General features: G+C 42.1%; 1 protein-coding gene across 3 annotated transcripts in view; it reads right to left on the minus strand.

The window, feature by feature from the left end:
- PPARG (peroxisome proliferator activated receptor gamma) overlaps positions 1–3,587 on the minus strand; it is a 134,345-nt gene extending 130,758 nt beyond the window's left edge. For 2 of the 3 annotated variants that reach the window (XM_027042668.2, XM_027042669.2), the window contains exon 1: positions 3,455–3,587. The gene's annotated coding sequence lies outside the window, so the exon portion shown is untranslated. Of the gene's footprint in view, positions 1–2,442; positions 2,524–3,454 lie in introns of those variants that run through there. The other variant, XM_015074649.3, reaches the window with a different exon arrangement.
- Between the last annotated feature and the right edge of the window lie 3,608 nt (positions 3,588–7,195).

A 7,195-nucleotide genomic window follows, 5' to 3' on the forward strand; every position in this document is an offset into this window, starting at 1 on the left:
GTAAATAAAAATAAAACGTGACATTTTTATTAACTTAGTTCTAAAACATATGCCATATAACTTCTCAAAATCTACCTCCGTATTGTGGTAAAATACAAATAGTAAATGAGAAACTCCATGAAGCTTTCAAATAATCTTCAACTTAAAAAATTTTATCTAGAATTTTATGACATGTATAATATGTGGGGCTGTCTATGCTTGCAAGATGGTTATTCACAAATCTTACTGTACTTTGGTGGAGTCAAATTAGATCAGTTTCAAAGGATTCTGTAAGCACTTTTTGTTGCTTTTAGGCCTCAACTACCTACCCTAATATCAAGATTTGCTAGGAAAAATAAGAAAAGCAACTTAAAAATTCAGTTTAACTGTTTTCAAGAGCGGGGAGCGTATGTTTACATTTACAGATTGGTGACTTAAATCAAGTTTTTTTGATTAGTGATTTTTAAAAAAATCCTCTACAACTGGTATTTATTTAGTGGAAACAGAGGAGACCAAAAACTTCTTCTAGTACATTTACTATACCTTTGGACATATATTTCCAAGTTCAAGTGACAATGAATTTAGTGGGACACTCACAAATCAGAATGATGACATTTTCTGTGTTATCCATTAGCAGATAGATCGATCGATAGATCAATCGATCCTATCAAAGAAGTAAAAGTATGGGCCAGGATTTATAAGAGAATTTGTGAAGTATTACTTTAACATTTTTTCCCCTACTTTATGAAATCTTGTCATTAGCAACCGTTTTACAATTTGAAAACTAAATGAAGTGTATTAATACTTGTGTATGTTTTCACAGCATTGCCTTTCACATAGCTTTTACATGCATAATTATCTTAATAATTAAGGTTCATGGCAAACATCTTATTTTCAGAGAATTACAGAAGAGAGAAAAATAAGTATTTGTTTACAATTCTGTAACTTACTAACTAAAAGCAATTAGCCGTGATCAGTAATGCATTTCTAATTCATACGCCTAAAGTCAGGCTTTGTCTCGCCTAAAGTCAGGCTTTGTCTCCTATATAAAATTTAAATGTCATAGGGATTTTGAAATTAATAGTGAATTTTAAAAATTGATATAGTTTTTAAAATGTAATTCTGAAATATACGAAGAAATGAATATTAAGGAAATTTGTCCCTTGAAAGAAAAGTGTATTCAATTATTAAAAACACCAATCACAAAAATATTTCAAAGTATTTTAAGTTCAATAAAGAATACGATGCTGGCAGACATACATGTTTTACTTTTTAAAATTATATTCTTATAATTTAAAGGAATGAAAAACAATGTCCAAAAATCTTAGCCAAGAATTTTCCAAACCTTCAGCCTTCATCAATGCCATGCTTTTATAGTAGTTATTGTAAAGACTAGAAACAAACTTTTAAATATGAAAAAGAATTTTGATTTAAAAATGAAAACAACACATTTCTCCCCTTCAATGAGTTGTAGAAGATTAAGCTGGTCACGAGGTGATTCTAAGATGCTTTCAGTTATAATTATCAGCAAGTTAACATATATAACTTAACGGAGAAAAACCACGTGGAGTACAGAGTAAGGCAAAATAGATGGTTTTGTAACAAGCTTCATTTTTTGGCTAACATAACGTTAGTTTTAAATTTTCATATATCACTATGGCACCGTATTAGCCACAGAATGCATCTGTGCACCTGACAACAGACAACACAAAAATTATGTTAAAACTTGAACAGGTTCTCTTGAAACGTCACTCCTAACGCTAACTGGTAACATGGGTAAGTGTCTTCCACAAAACAATCATAAGAGTGTGAAGTATTTCTTTAAAAGAGAAGCCCCAGGGAATGTCTATGTCAGTCTCTATACCAGAAGGGTTTCCTAAATCATCTAACACCATCCGTTTGGTTCTGCTCTCAGTGAGTGATTGATCATTTAGCTATAGACAGAAGACTGCCACAGAACATCTGAGATTTGTGGAAGAAGATGATACCTGGGTCCTTTTAAAGACTAAGTTATTCACTCTTCTCTCAACAACTCTGCTTACGATTTGTTTCATGAATGATAAAAACAGTTGACATTAAAATAATGTACTTCAAAATAAGGAGACTTCTCCAGGAATTGGGTTCCTAACAACTCAGTTCAGCATCTTGCTTGATTTTGTTTTCAGATGATGACTTAAACAAAATTAATTTTACACTTCATCCCCCAATCTTAAAAGGAAAAGAAGAAAAACTTCAGCTTCTTCATGGCAGATTACTATTATTTGACTTTATTCCTCTAAAATAGAAACAGTCTTCCCAAGAAAATAGTGAATTATCCTTAGACTCAAGTGAATTAGATTCTTATGTTAAAACAACAGCACAGCCAAATAATCACTATATAGTATAATCGTCACCAACATCACCTTGCAAATTCTGGGTACATCAACACATTTCGCAAAATGCAATTAGAGTGAGGCGACTCACCTAAGCAACAGAAGCTAACAAGAAGAATTTAGAAATGCAGCCTTCTGATCCCCAGCAGAGGTAAAGGCCCCTTCTTTACCTAACAACTGATCTTATATAAAAGCAGCAAATAGGTTACTCCCAGTTTCTGCCTCCTTACCTTAGGCTCCTCCCCAAATACCAAGGCATACAGTACCACAGCTACACACCCACTTTGCAACCCCTACACTGAGGGACCAGCGCTTTTTAAGTTACCTGCCTCTCCCAACCTCAGAGTACACAGAGCGGGCGCTGAGGCTCGGCAAGTGTAGGAGCCCCCAACCGGGTAATTCCACCTTTCCCAACACGGGGGTGGGGCGGGGGACGCACGCATTCTCCATCCCCCTGCGACCCTAGGGAGTCTGGCCAACCTCCCAGCCCCTCCACTCGGCTCACGGCCTGCACAGCGCTCAAGGGCGCCGGGAGGGGGTGACTCCAAGGGTGCCCCTCGCTCAACTGTCACCGCGCCCCCACACAGTGACCGCCGCCTGGCTATGGGGACTGAGCAGGAGACTCCACGGCCGAGGGACGGACACGCATCGGAGCCCGCGTTTCGGTCCCAAAGTTCGCCTCGAGCGCCTCCTGGACGCCCGCGCACCTCCGCCAGGGGCTCGGAGGTCCCCGGTTCTCTCGGACCGCGACCCAGGCGCTTCCTCGAGGGGGCCTGTCCGGGGAGCGCGGGACGCACGGCTGGCGTCTCCCGGTGCGCGGCCGCCGCTCCGTGTGGGGCGTCTCGCGTGCAGCCCGTGCCCTCCCCCGCCTGGAGGGCTCTTTCTGCGCCCGGACTTCTCAGCGCGCGCGCAAGACCCTCGCCCGGGACCTGCCCGCTCCCGTCCCCTCAGACTCGACGCCGCAGCCCGGTCCCCTCAGCCCCACGGCCCCGCAGCCCCGGCCCTCCTCGGGCCCCGACGCTTCGGCGCTTCCCCGCCCTCCGGACTCCCCCTCGACCCGCGGCCCCGCCGCCCCCAGCGCCGCCCCGCACCCGGACACTGACCTGCGGCGGCACCCCGCTCCGGCGTCCCGGCGGCCGACCCGAGCGCCCCAGGCTGCGGCTTAGGCGCGGGCTCGGGCTCTGGCTCGGGCTCAGAGTGCGGTCGGCCCCGCCTGCCCGAGGCCGAGCCGGGCCGGGCCGGGGGCGGGCGCGGCGCGGCGCGGGGGCGGGCGCGGGGGCGGAGAGCACGCGGCGCGGGGCGCCAGCCGCCCGGCGCACAGTAGGGCCCCTGGCCGCGCAGGCTGCCTTGGCGCGCGCCCACTGGGCTCGGCCTCGTTCGTTCCTCACAACCACCGCTGGGAGGCGGCTCAGAAATGGTCCCATTTTACAGAGCGGGCGTTCGAACACAGCTCAGATAGGGACCCGTAGGGCCACGTCTGGGAAGAGCACGAAGTGCGGGTTCCGGAGCCCGCCTTCCATCTCCAGGCCGGTGTGTCTCACCCTTCGCACTGTGGTCTGCGAGGCTTCTTTCTTACAAGTTGTTATTTTTAATGACATTCTTAAAAAAGAAGTTAAGTCATATTGAGGATCACCGTTGGGCCGTTTAGCTGACGGCCCAGTGGTCCTGCACGCTTTCAGTGCCCCCCTTTTGCATTTGTACTTCACGCCGGTGTCCATTAGTCCTTTAAAGTGACAGAGTTTTGGTTTTAATCATTAAAAGCATTTCTTAAACTCATTAACATAATTTCTTGAATTCTTCAGTGGTGTTTCCTCCACTGAGGGCCTGGGACACATGGTGGGGGTGGGGCAGGACGTGGGGCGTGGGACTTAAGTTTGAGAAGCAGTTTACGGCACTCTGCCTTGTAAATGTACTAGGTAGACTGTGGGCGGCTTCTTCTGCAGCTGTCTCCACGACCACCCCTCCAGAGGGGTTAACAGATGCCCAGTAAGAAAGCTTCTGGTCTTGTGGACTTGAGGCCTTTCCTTCTGTCCCTTCTTCCCATGTCATTTACTGAGCGTCCTGTTCTAGGCCTGGTCCCCCTTGAGGCAAAGATGAAGAAAGTCCTTGTCCAGAATGCTCTCTGGTCCTTTAACGTCTTAACTTGATGGAGATGCCTAGTTCTCCCTGCAGTGCGGAAAGTTCCTTTTTGTAGTTTGCAGTAAAATTTCGTGAGGGTATCACTTCCGAGAAGGTTCAGAGCTTAAGTCAATGGATCCATGCCCTTCTATTTGTGCCCTCCAACAAGAAGTGCCACAGCTCTATAGGATGTCAAAGAACATTTATTGACCCTTGAAAACCCCATTTCTTTGCCTGAAATCTAGGTAAGTCGCGGCTCAGCATTCTGAACTCAGGCATAGAAGTGCTGCATGCATCCTATTTCTTGATCTTTCCAGAGTTCCAATCATTTTTTTAACAGCTTTATTGAGATAGAATTTACATGAATATCATGCATTTCAAATATATAAATTCAGTATTTTTCACTTTATTGACAGTTATACCACCATCACCATAACCTAATTTTAAAACATTTTCATCATCCCCAAAAGAAACCTCCTCCCCATTAGCACTCAGTCCCGGTAACCATAGACAACCACCAATCCAATTCTGTCTCTACAGATTTACCTATTTTGGATATATCGTATAAATGAAATCAAACAATAAGATCTGTTGTGACAGGCTTCTTTCAACTTAGCATAATGTTTTGAGGCTCACTAGTGTTGTAACGTATCGATATTTCATTCTTTTTATGGTCAAATAATATTCCATTGTCTGGACGTATCACATTTTGTTTATTCATCCTTGGTTAATGAATATTTGGGTTGTTTCCACTTTTTGACCATTAGGAATAATGCTGCTATGAACATTCACATCAAGGTTTTGTATGGACATATTTTTTTCATTTCTCTTGGGTATGTATCTAGGAGCAGAATTGCTGGATCATATGGTATCTCTATGTTTAACTTTTTAAGGTACTGCCAGCCTGTTTCCATTTTACATTCCTGTCAACCATGTATGGAGGTTCCAATTTCTCCACATCCTTGTCAACATTTGTTATTTTCTTTTCTATTTTAGCCAACCTGATGTGTGTGAAGTGGTATCTCACTGTGGTTTTGACTTGCATTTCCTTAATGACTCGTCACACAAGCATCTTATGATGTGCTTATTGGTCATATGTGTATCCTCCTTGAAGAAAAGTCTATTAAAATCCTTTGCTCATTTTTAAATTGGGTTACTTATTGTTAATTTATAAGATTTGTTGACTGTTCTTTATCAGATAATTAACAAATATTTCCTTCTATCCAGTAAATTGTCTTTTTACTTTCTTCCTGGCATCATTTGAAGCAGAAGAGTTTTTAATTTTGATGAAATCCAATTTATCTATCTTTCGGTGTCACATCAATGCTTAATCCAGAGCTATAAAAATTTACTCTTAAATTTTCTTCTAAGAGCTTTATAGGTTTAGCTCTTACATTTAGGTCTGTGATTTATTTTGAGTTAAATTTTGCATATGGTGTGGGGTGCCTGGGTGGCTCAGCCGGTTGAGCATCTGACTCTTGATTTCAGCTCAGGTCACGATCCCAGGGATGTGGAATCGAGCCTCGTGTCTGGCTCTGTGCTGAGCATTGAGCCTGTTTAAGATTCTCTCTCTCTCTCTCTCTCTCTCTCTCTCTCTCTCTCTCTCTCTCTCTCTCTCCCTCTGCCCCTTTCCCCTGCTTTCACTCTCTCTTTCTAAAGTAAAATTTTTAAAACATTGGGTATGGTGTAAGGTAGGGCCAATCTGCTTTTGGTTGGTGAAATTCCCATAATTAACAACACTGACCAAAGAGAATCCCAACACAGTAAACTCAGAACTGGTGCAACATTTTAGAGCTGACCTGAATACTTTCTAAACATTTGTGTAGATAAAAAAAGTTCTGTGATTTTTGAAAGTGACCTATAGTTAGTGAAGCCTAAAAATGTAAGAAGCTAAGCAATGTAAATATAAATAGTATAAATCTGTTTTTTAAACTACTGGTCTTGATCCACTGGTGGGTTATTAAATCAATTCAGTGGGTCATAACCAATATATATTTGTTAAAGTCCAATAAAAACAGAACAGAAACTATCAGAATGTACTCCCTAAATTAAAAAGAGTGTCCTTCATAACTTTTGTGTTATGTATATGTATGTTTGTGTGTAAAAGGAATTGGTGTAAAATGTGTTTCTTACTGTTGACCATATTTTTTAAAGTTAGAAAAACACTGTGTAAGCTACAATTGCAGAATTCTTTCATTCCACAAACATTTATTGAGTGCTTATTTTGTGCCAGGCCCTCTGGTAAGTTCTGGGGATAAAATGATAAATAGCACATGGTCTCCACCCTACAACAGCATGCATATGCAGTCCTATCCATACATCGTTTCCAGACATAAAAGATTATTCCTTGGTTCAGTTTTCCCCAACCACAAAGACACCTTCCAACCATTGATGTTTGGTCCTGTGGCACTTATTTTTTTATTTTTATTTTTTTTGCAATTAGTGCTTAGCTGTTTACCTCATTCAAGATTTGCAATCATATTTGCTTTTCTTCTGACTAAGGGAACTTTGTTCCCAGGTTCATAATTGCATACTATGTTTATTATATTGGGAAGAAAGTATAGATTTAGTAGTGGGAGTTGGCCACAACTGAATTGATTCCCATTTTATGCCAATTAAAACTAGTTCTAGTAAGAGAATTCAGGTATTTTTAAATACGGTTATATTACTTCTTGAGGGAGAAATATCAAATAATGACAAAATTTTTATTTTTCAAGGGTTTGGCA

This window comes from Acinonyx jubatus, chromosome A2 (assembly GCF_027475565.1).
Source record: "Acinonyx jubatus isolate Ajub_Pintada_27869175 chromosome A2, VMU_Ajub_asm_v1.0, whole genome shotgun sequence".
Lineage (NCBI taxonomy): Eukaryota > Metazoa > Chordata > Mammalia > Carnivora > Felidae > Acinonyx > Acinonyx jubatus.